Genomic DNA, 11,919 nt, shown 5'->3' on the forward strand with positions numbered 1-11,919 from the left:
CGTATCGCTGAGCGAAACAAAACACACCCACCACGCCCACTGACCAGGCCACGCCCACGTGGGCACAGTTCAGGCATCAGAGTTCGCAATGTGTCAAGGACGGGTATTGACACCAGTCACCATGCAATCAACCCCGACAGGTGGGGATTCGTAGGCGTCGATGCAGATGTACTTGTGCGTCAACAAGGGGAGTTCGTACTTCGAACCCAATTAAGTTCAATCAAGGCAGCTTGCAGTTCACCAGCAGAGCCACCCAATGGCTATTAACATATGCAAACTTTCATAATGGACTTTAAATACGCACAATGCATGCTATGATTAAAGTCTAACCATAATTTCCCGCAACTTCATTTTGGAAACTAAAATAAATGTAGATATGTTAATCACCCCAACAGTGCTTTGGTAAAATTGACACATATAATAGTAAAATGGGCCCAACCCATCGAAAACTGTACCTATTTTCATAGTTATCCAACCCATAAAATATAGTTAGTGATTTTTTTAGACAGTAAATATATAATATATGTATATAAATTGATAAAATTATAGCTTAAATTCATAGTGTGGCTTATACTCGACTTCCTGCTAGTGGTGAAGTATGTTGACTATTATGTTTACTATTAAATAGTAAACTAAAAAAAATCAAATACATTTACAACCATTTTAAATAGTAAAGTACTATATTTTATAGTTATATAACTATCTGCATTGGTCGTTTTGACCAAGACAATTTTTTGTGTGTATATATCATTTTGTTGTATTTTGTTTTAGTAACCAACATTTAAAACATGTTCATTTTCTACAACGAAGATAATTTAGATTTAATCAACGTCCAAGTTAGCCAGAGAAGCCTAAGTGGCTTTTAAGCAAGGAAAACTTTCATAAGGGACGCATATGAGTGTTATTCTGGTAGTTTCAAATTGGATTTACAAAGTCCAAAGCTTTCTAACTATTATAATTTCATCTGCTTCAAAGTTGTGTGAGTTTTAAAGTGATGAATAAATGTATGATTTTATTTAATTAAATACCAAATGTATGTAGCTAAAAGGTCATTTACTGTTAATTATTCTGGGTAAACGATAATAAATAATTTTTTTAAGTGCCCCTTCTCAATACATTACTGGCTACGAAACTGCTGTGATTATATGCATTCTTTATTCAATTATTCTGGCAGGCATTGCAGGAATTTAATTAATTACGAATCAAGTGGTATAATTAGTTAATGGGTTGATGAATGACCAATGGTCATTGACCATGTTCGAAAAAACGTGTTGAAAATAATAACATCGTTTAACATCGTTTTGCTTGTATGCAAACAAAAATCCGATTTGGATGTTAATATCCGATAGCCACAACTAGTTTTTTGCGAAGCTAATAATCGTTTATGGCAATTATACGTACGCAGCCTTGCCGGCCATCAAATATTTGACCTTTCACCACTTTAACCGATTTAAGCGAGCAAATATGCAGCCGCACATGGACATGCATAGAGTATTCCTATTAGGGCCCACGAGTTTTGTGGGAGTGGCAGGGACAGGATAAACACACAAATTCTATTTGCCCGGCATTTGTATGCTGAACACCAATTCCCAACTCATATGAACCATAAATTGTTTGCTTTTGTGTCGTCCCCACTCCCATCCTCGTCGTTTTTCCAACGAATTCGCAACGCAAAAAAAGGAACCACTCGGCATCTAGAGTGGGGAAATCGAATGCTGGTCTACGGGGCTTTTAAATTGTATTAAGTTGAAGGCCAGCGACGAGTTTACGGGTAGACCTACCCGGCTAACAGCATTTGAATTTAAGGTTATTACCCAAATTGTTGGCGCATTTGCCAAGTGTCAGCCCGCTCAAATTCCAATCACAAATCACAGAAATCTTGGCCCTGTCACAAAAAAAAAACGGTTGGAATTCCAATCCCGCCCAGGCCGAGCACCACTTTGTTCTCCGTGTGCGACTCCCCTGATTGCTTTGGTAAACATTATTAAGTATACGCCTGGTGGTCCCTACAAAATATTTGCTCAAAGTTGACGCACAAAATTACATTTTACGTATGGAAATGGCAATGGCATTCGGAGTTAATCAGCAGACATTTAAATACGGGCCCGCAGGACTTGCGAAATTTCTCTGTCTCGCTCCGGAGTTTTTCCCAGAAGATTAGCCAAGTCAATTGGGGTAGTCAATTTCTGGACCTGTGGCTGGCATTCCCCTGAAGCGAGTTTCTCTTGAATTTCTGTGGAATTTCTAGCCTTGCGCAATGAGTTCAGTTGGGCAACAATTCTGGCTTCAGCATTAAATTTAGAAAACTAGAGGGTTTGGCATAATCAATCTTTCATAAGCCATTGTGTGGAGCACACACACACATCCCGATTGAAAAGGAAATCATTAGAATGACACCACATGAGTCCCTAGTTGTATAAGACTTGAGCCAATTACTGATGTGTCTGGCGGACATCCCTCACCCACTCCAGGCCAGCCAATCAGCCACATGATCTGGGTACGACAGATTAGGTGTATACAGTATATATCGTACGAGTCAAATTCAAATTCCGAGACGGAGTCCTGGGAATTTCATTACAAGGACATCCTGGTCAGGCAAAAAAAATGGGGAAAAAAGAGAAAACGTAGAGGAACGTGAGAGCCCCTCAAGCTATTCGTTGAATTTTTGTAGGCAACCATTTTTGCACGCACTCGAGCTTATTTATTACGTATTCACTTTTAGCCGGGCATAATTTAAATTTATGGCCCCTCACTGGCTGTGTCCCCATTTGTGTGGGGCACACATAAATTACGGCTGAGCATTTAATTAGTTTTGTGCAGCAGCCCAGCTGGCAGGTGTAGCTTTTGTGGCGAAGATAAAGACATTTCCCTTTAAATTAGATCAATTTTCGACTTGTGTAGCATACTTTTATGCGTCTTCCACGAGCATTTAACAACAAACAGCTTACTAGACCTCGAAGGATGCTCGGAAAAACAGAATTTATTTATGTTACAGAGTTACAAATAAATATGTAACATATTACGCGTACGACCGGCTAACACCTGTTCAACGGAACTGCAACTTATGGGTTAAATGCGATTATAAAGGATTGTCTTGACTTCCCTGCAGATACACTCGACCTTCTTGGAATTTTCCACTCGGCTTACGTAACTCGCAAACAGCATATAATACATTTATGGGAGTTGGGTGCAGAATTGTTGCTCCGCAGACAGGAACAAAAAAGAGGCTGGGCGGTGGGCGGTGGGCGTGGCGCCAGGCACGCCCACACAATTAACAAACAAAATATTAGAGACCTACACACAGGCACACACACACACTCGCAGGCGCAGAACAAGAGTGCCATTGTTGGTAATTGTGCAATCAGCACTGCGATGGTGTGCGGCATAATGCGATTGTGTGCCGTGCGTGTGTGTGTGTGTGTTAGCCAGCGCGTGCTGCGAATGGCTTTAAAGAAATGGAATGGGGGAAATGGCGCTGGAGAAGCCCCAGGCCGTCCTCAAAGTTTCAACTGGAGGCGGGGCTCCAATGTTGCCAACTTCCGCTCGACGCCCGATTCGATTTCCATTTCCATCTCACATTCAAAGGGCGTTCCGTTGACTGACAATCATCCTCATCGTCGTCGTCGTCGTCGTCCTCGATGGGTGTCTGTTTACTATTACCGCCTTATCGGCACTGCCAGCGGGGTAACCACAGTCCAATCTCTTGGCATCCATTTCATTGCGTCTCATTTCCGCCGCCAGTCGATCGGCCACATGAGATGCATCCAGTTTAAAAACGAATGTTCAAAAATCTTTGTGTCTGTACTTAAAAAAAATTACATATACGTATACAATCTTATAAATTGGGTTATCTACATTGGTAAGGAAATGCTTAAGGTCCTATTCTCACCAAGCCTATTCGGTACTTATACTTATACTTAAGGTACATTTTTTTAAGACAACTTTTTTATCTTTAAAGTTGACCAAAGATATTATTTTCATATTTAATTATTGTGTATAATTATGACTTTGGGCTTCAAACCAATGGAATTCTGTATTTTTATTAAATTTGATCGATATTAAAAAAGTAAAAAAGGAATTATAGATTTTTTTGTAAAATAAAATCGAGATGGAATACGTGACGTATAAGTAATTTTTAAGGGAACTTTAACTCAAATTTTTCTTCTGTATAGGTCCACTGAAATCGGACCCTGGTAAATATCTGTTGTGGGCAATTGTTTGCCTGGCACTCAGTTTCCCTGCCCTGTTAGGAAAGTGCTTTCCAGCTTTGGCCTCACTTTCTAAACTTGCCAAGCTCAACAAACTGATTTAAGTAACTGAGATTTACTGGACATTGTTCCAAGAAATGCACAGAATAACAAAGAAGACCGCTATAGTCAAGTGCCTCGACTATCAGATACCCGTTACTCAGCTAAACGGAGCAAAAATGAGATTTGGATATACAAGCCGAAAAGCGATATGGTAAAGCGCCACCTATACACGATTTCAATCTATGGTATGGACAGATTTAATGGTTATGGGCTTTTATGAGCGTTAGAGTGGGCGTGGCAAACTAATTTTTAGGCCAATCGATAGGTATTGACAAAATCAATAAAAATCAGTAAAATTTTTAAATCTAGCATCAAAACTGTTGGCGCCACATTAGCCTAACAAACTTGGGATGCATACTCTATGATAAAGGGTATAAAAAGGAAGAATTTGTTCTTCAGAATGTCAATCTGAGCATAATTATTTTTCATCTTCGTTGACAGACAGACCTACTTATGAACATTATTATTAGGATTACCTGAAAAATCAATCTGGGCATATTTATTTTTAAAAAAATGTTTGTTTAATTTTAAAATAAATGTTAATTTCTTATAAATTGTTTATCTTTTGATATTTGTCTCGCTAAGGAAGATAGCTGCCATCCGAACTAATATGTTGTGCCATGAATAGCCTGCCAAACTTCACGGAAATCCCAAGACTGATAATAATTTCTTCTGTTTTTCACTCGAATCTCTCTTTTCTGCTAGTTCGGCATAAAATCGCCATCAATGTAGAGAAAGGAATGTTATGAATGACTTTTAGGGGCGGAGCCACCTATTCAGGTTTGTTAAAAAGTATGATACTAATAATTTGTTTGGAAAATCTCTCCCTCAATAAAATTCTACGGATGCCATTTAGTTTTCTAAATGTTCTTTTCTTTAACGGTGCGAAAGCCGGAAAAACATTATTTATTTTGTTATGGGTTGCAGAAGAAAATTCCGACTAAATACGATACGTGAAATTGCAATGAATTGCAGAAAATCCCTTCAGTTTTTGCGTGTTGACTGCCGGCATTTGCATACCACTGCAATAGGTAAAAGGGCAATTCCGCATAAATGCTATTACTGCATCCGAAAATTCGCACGAAATGCTATAACCGAGAGCTAAAATCGAACTAGTAACTGAATCGTTTCGCAAAAATCAACTGACTTTGGCGTTTTTATTGGTTTTTCATAATGTTTCAACCGCAGTTACATTAATAAACGTTTTCTACCTCCATGAAATGGCTTTTCATCCTAATTGCAGTGAGTACATTAGTTACGGAGCAGCTTGCATTCCCCTTTCTATCCATTTGAAATGTTAACAATGATTTAGTTTTAGATGAAATAAAAAATATTTTAACCTCTTAATAAGTTTCAATAAGCTAAAACTTTTTTTAAACTTTTAGTATACTTTGACACTTGCTTAATATTAATTTGATAATTAAATTCACACTAGTTGTAGATTAACTTTCAGCCTTCCTTTAAAAACTGAAATAAGAAATACTTTTAGGTTGGACAGTGTACACTTTACATACACTTTCTGTCAGTTAGATCCTCAGTTAGTGTGTCACGCAGTTAGTCAGTCAATCAGGATTGCAACTGCCACAACCCGCCCACAGGCGATAACAATGGCGGTCTTTGAGCAATTTACTGGATGCGTTCGCTCAATTCAGAGTATTTGTGTACGGATACATTGTACGAACGGGATTTACTGTCATCGTCAACGCCATTGTGCTCTTTGTCAATTTACGTTCCGATCAAGGATGGGGCAGGAATGGATGGGGGTCCCTTTCACCGCTCCCTGTTCCCCGTTTCTGTTTGCCCAAGTCTGGTCCGGAGCTGGGTCGCCAGGCCCACTTTCATTAGTCAATACGGCAGTGTTGGTGCTTTGTTTCTGACATCCCAATGGGCGCACGTGGCACTGGCCGCGATGTCCTGGGGGGGGTGGTGGTTGAGTGGGTGGGTGAAGGCGGAGCTGGATGTGGATGTGGATGCCAGCTGATGTGGCGCCATGCGATGTGGTGCGGCTTATAATGCCTGGCCGAGCACTGATGGCTGCCTGTCTGTCAGCCAGTGGCTCTGGCAATGTGTGTGCAAATAGATGGAACCACGCAAGCGGAAGTCAAATCGAGGTTTGGGCTGCTCCCAGGCATTCAGAAAAATTCACAGAATGTAGGTTATTTTGTACAAAATTATTGGCAATTTTAGACTCGTTCGTAATATTTTTAAGCAGAATAGTTTATTTATTTCATATGATTTCTTTAAAAACTAATAAATCGATAAATACTACGATCCTATTTATTTTAAAAGTATTTCAATCAGGAGCGTCACGAAAATCTCTTAAATATATTCTCTTAAGGTCGATTTCTCAATGTCATGTTAAGTATCTTGTTTGTTATCTGTCAGAGAAATTTAAATTAATTTGAGGTTAAATTGGTCTCAGTGAGATGTTAACTTTTGCCATTAACTTAAATTGCTGTTTCGGAAAAATGTAGTTACTCAATATTTTATCTGATCGAAAACTTCTAGCTAGAGGTAATGTTCTGGTTAAATTTGTGGGTCGAATAAAGAAACTCACAAGTACCAGGACATCAAATCTTATTTTTCAGGTTTGTCAGACCGAATATCTTATTGAATCCTAAGATAACAGATTCTGTAGGGATTTGTCGTTCGCTAAATTAACATCACTTTGAGAAAAGGAGTTTGTATTTCCAAATAGATAACTAACCAGAAAGCAGATCTTAAAATCCTTTGTGTTTCAAGCTGTAAAGAACTGTTGGAGGATTTCTTTAATCATTAGTAGCAACTTAGTTTAAACACAATATTTTCGAACCGTATACTAGCCTTGTATTACTAGCTAAAATATTATGGGTAAGTTTTAATCGATGGTACTTTGTCCAACGATTTTTGTGCAGTGGATGCTGTATATCGTGTGCATCGAACCGTTAACGGCAGACAGTTGAGCAGTGGAGCAATCGTACAGGGGAGCAGCCGTACATCTGCGGTCATATGCAGCCCATAGATAAAGCGGAAAGGACGAGGAATCGAGTGAAACAGGGAAAAAACACTGCTCAATCCTGGCCCCTTCGATTTCAGCTAACCGTTTTGTTGTCCGACACTGTCGATGGTTCCAGCGGAAATTGATTTTCGTACTTCGACGCTTCCACCGCCCGCTTGTGGGTGGTAATTTATGAGCCTTCCCCGGGCAGGCAACCTCCACATAAAGTACTAGGAACCGACTTGCAGTCTCACCGCTTTTGTCAATTAAAGCTTTGCAATTGCAATTCCATGAGCAATCAGTTGACATTCAAGTGAAACCTTAAAATGGGAGGCTGGGTGGCGACTGGGTGGTGACTGGGCGGTGACTGGGTGGTGACTGGGCGGTGACTGGGTAGTGACTGGGTTCACTTTTCAAGGACACACACGAGCCACGGCCAAAGAGCTGCAGCTGATATAAGGAGATGTCGGTTGTCTGGAGCACAATGCGCAGTTGGCAGTTCGCAGTTCGCAGGCATTTAATTACACCCGCCCACCGCCCGTTTTACATTTAATTCGCCCAGACTGTTGCCTCGGATTCCGATTCATTAAAATCATATCAAGGCAGTCGAAGCCAGCAATTTATCTTTTCCATTAGATCGAGGGCGCTGCTTCGCTCCGCTCTGCTTGTCCAAGGCATATTGGAAGTCTTTGTTTGTAAATTCCTTGGCAATTTACCTTTCGCATAGGTCGAAGACCAAATATTTGCATACTGATTGGGGTCTTTGCTGGTTCAAAAGACTCCCAAAACATTCAAGGGGAGCATTAATTGGACAATTTAATTTGATTAGGGATTTTACGTATAGGGAATTTAGTTTATACTTTGCACAACTTTTAATTAAAACTCAATTTGTTCTAGATCCACCTAGAAGCAGATACATTTTCTAAATACCCAAAAATAATTGTAGTTCGCTGTTGTATAATAAATATAACATTTATGAATTATAATTATTTCTACAAATGAAAAAATTATGCATTCAATTTTAGTTTAAAGGTATCCTTAGTATAAGTTCTGTTTGAAATATCTCTATCTTTTGATCAAGAAAAACCGTTAAATATATTTTACTTATGATATAAAAATGTATGATTTTTAATGAAGAATCTCCATCTTAAAAACATCCTTCAGTTCATTTAACTACATTTTGTCGCGTTCCCTGAACCCAAAATGATGACTGTCTGGACCGGTTGGGTCAGTTCCGTTTTTATGTTTTGGGGTCCAGACGCGGCTAATTGATTTCTCATTAGGGCAGAGCGAATTTTATGGGGAAATGGTTGATTTTGTTGCCTAGTTTTTGGCCGCCCCGTATACTAAAATTCCGATTTGTGGCAAGTAAAGGAAAACCTGATGAGTTAAGGCCGGCCAAGGACCAAATGAGAAAAACGTTGTATTTGCTTATGGCCGCTTTTCGCCATTCTTTTTCGTCCCATCGATTTTTGTCCTGTGTGCGAGTGCGAATGCGAGTGTGTTGGTACTTGGTATTTGGTCCTTCCAAATTGAGTTCGAATGCTGCGCGGATGGCCGAGGTTCTTGGGACAGCACAAGTTGATACAACTTGGGTAGCGAACAACGTGGCCTTTAAGTGTGATTCCTTGTAGGCTGTGTGTGTGCGTGCGACTCATGAATACACTCGAAGGTACGCCAGTGCGGCGGTGTGTGTGTATCTGCCTTCTTGCCCTGTTTGTCTTCCACTTCAACTCAACTCTCCTGGGCCTAAGGCCTCAGGTTCAACAAATTCATTCTCTCATCTCACTTTTCCTCCTGTTTTCTCTTTGTCTTCCGCCGTCCTGTCTCTTGCTCTCCTCTCCCCCTCTTTCCCTTCCGCTTCTCCATCTCTCTCTCTCCTTGGGAAGCTTAGCATTTTCCGTTCCTAAGTCAAATAATGCGCTAACACATCATTTCACACTTAAATGCTGTAAAAATATGCATAAAGCTTTTGGCCCAACTCGATTCTCAGTGAAGGTACAGGATGACTTCCATAAATCGAACTCTACAAGTGAATTTCATTGTTCCTAATATCTGTTGACATATTATAGTACAAATATTGCCTCAGAAATGGTAGAAGCTAATCATTTTAAGCTTAATACAAAGTGGTTTTAAGTATATAAAGCATTTTGTAACGTAAAATGTGACTTGGATAAAGTAATAGAGGATTAAATGGCTTTGGTGTGCAGAGTTTAGGTCAAGAAACTTGAGAAAAAGGACCTCAAAGTTGGGAAATTGCTGTTTCTGAGCACCAAGAACAGGCAAGTCAAGTCTAGGCCACTATTTCAATTACTTATTGAACGTTTTTACGAGTTCTAACAAAGTTATTACATAATTCATATGATGATTTCGACTAATAAGTATGGTTTAAATACAAGTCCAAATTTGAAATCCTCTAAGAGTGAAAAAGATAATTAAGATAAAAGAAACATTAAAATATAATCTTTATATTCTACTTAATCGGAAAAATATTGGTTCAATTTAAATATGCGTCACAGCATTTACCTATTTTGAAGTTAAATATATCCAGGAAAGTTTCCTGGCATTTTTTAACAGTATGGAATTATAACGAAAAACAGTTTTTAAGTGTTTTTTATATCCTAAAATATTATTATAGATCTAATTATCTATTTATAAGTTAAATATACCCAGAAAACACTTTAAATTTGGCATTATTAAAAAAGAATGAACTATAAACTGTTTTCAAGTGTTTATTGTTCCCTAAAAAACTGTGTTGGGTTTCCATCCTAGTCCATACTGTTTTGGGTAATAACTCCATCCTGTTAAATAATGCCAGACTTAAAGTGTTGTCTGGGTATAATTAACTTAGAAATGAGAAGTCACAAATATCTAAAAAAAAATTTTTTTTTAATTTATAAAAATCGTCTTTAAAGTGATTGCATACTTTTAGGTAAATGCTGTTTTTTGGGTAAGAATTCCTTAGTTCAAGGAAATGCCAGTTTTCTCAGTCTCTGTCAAAATCCTTAATAGTTAATTATACGAAGAAAACACCCAAAATCTGGCAGTATTTTAAAGAAAAGAAAAGTTCCCTAAAACAGTTTGTTGGGTAATAGCTCCAAAATTTTGGGTAATGTCAGTTTCAGTTTATCAAATCCTTAAAAACAGTGTTTTTAAAAGTAAAAAAGCATCAAGTAAACGATTTTATGCAACAACTACCATCTTGATTGCCTTTAAGGGGGCTCGACTGTCTCTATATGGACATGCGTCTGTGTGCGTTACTTACATATCTCAATTGCTGTCGCTTGTCTGCTCACATTTGGCGGTTGTCACTGCTGTTGTTGTTGTAGCTGCTAGTCGTTTTTCTTGGCCTTGTTATTGTTATTGCAGTGGCTGCTGTTGTTGTTGGTGTAGGTGCTCTGCGTCGGCAGCCAGCATCAATCTCTGTCCAGCATTTTGGCATCTTACTGATTCCGATTCTGTTTCTGTTTCGCTTTCCTTTTCTTTTTTCGGCTCTGTTTGTTTGCCTTGCCTTTGGGCCATACACCTCAGCGTTGTTGGGTTTATTTTGTATTTATTTCGTGTGGTTGTTGTTTTTTTCTTCGGCCAAAAATATGAACCTGTGTGTGTGTGTGTGCGTGTGTATTTGCCTTGATATTTTAAGTATCCTGTTTGCGCTGCTGCTTCTAATTCTTGTGTTGCCTACTTATCCGCCTTCTCTTCTTCTTCTTCCTCCGTGTGTGCCCTCTTGTTGAGTTTTATTTGCGTAAATAGAATTACGCTCGCGTTTCGTGTATGTGTAAATTTACTTTGATTACTTGCTTGTTATGGCAAAAAAATATACAATAATTTCGATTCAGGTGCAAATAACAAGGTGCAGATTACAGCTAATTTATTGTCGCATTCGAGCACTCACTCTCTCGCTCGCACTCTATCACACACACTCAGACAGTAAGCCTGCATTGATGTACTGTCCTGCTGCTTCCTCTTCCTTCCTCCATCCGCTTGAATTTCACTTAAGTTAGATGCTCTCCTCTCTCTCCTGGCTCTGCTCTCCCTCACCACCTTCTCCTCCACCTGCTCTTTGCCTAGCCCAAAGCCTTTGTTGTTGCGACAGCAAAGCTGTGCTTGTGTGTGTGTGTTGTGTTGTATGTGTTGTTTTTGTAATGGCTGCTCTCCGCCAGATGCTGTTGTTGTTATTATTGTTGTTGCTGGTCACCACAGCTGCTGTTTTATATTTTTTTTTATTTTTTTGCTTGCACGCGCCGCCTCGGTTAGCACGTGCTGTTGGCCACGACGTACGTACGTCAGTCAACGACAACCGCCTACGCACTGCAGGCGCCGAATCGGCCACGCTGGAATTTCAATTACAATTTTCACAGTCTCAGACTCAGTCGGTGGCGCTCTTCGGCTAACGGTTGCTCTCTTCTTCGGCGGTGTGGTGAGTTCGCTGGCGAAAAGAGAGCGCTTCAAGCTGAGCCGTTAGCTTAATTTCCAAGGCAACCGAAGTTGTTAACAGTTAAGTGGCTTATGCAAGCTTGCGGCTTTTAATTACAGTTGTGGAAGAGGGAACTTTATCTTCTGGTTAAATCATTAGGTCTAACTATTAGATGTTGAAAAACAGGATTTTTGAAAATTTCACTATCCTGTTTT

General features: G+C 39.3%; 1 protein-coding gene across 1 annotated transcript in view; it reads right to left on the reverse strand.

Moving 5' to 3' along the window:
- Positions 1-11,586, reverse strand: part of LOC119549159 — a 28,295-nt gene extending 16,709 nt beyond the window's left edge. Inside the window, exon 1 of the mRNA XM_037856946.1 lies at positions 10,553-11,586. The gene's annotated coding sequence lies outside the window, so the exon portion shown is untranslated. The remainder of the gene's footprint in view (positions 1-10,552) is intronic.
- Positions 11,587-11,919: the final 333 nt, after the last annotated feature.

Source organism: Drosophila subpulchrella, chromosome 2R (genome assembly GCF_014743375.2).
Source record: "Drosophila subpulchrella strain 33 F10 #4 breed RU33 chromosome 2R, RU_Dsub_v1.1 Primary Assembly, whole genome shotgun sequence".
Taxonomy (NCBI): domain Eukaryota; kingdom Metazoa; phylum Arthropoda; class Insecta; order Diptera; family Drosophilidae; genus Drosophila; species Drosophila subpulchrella.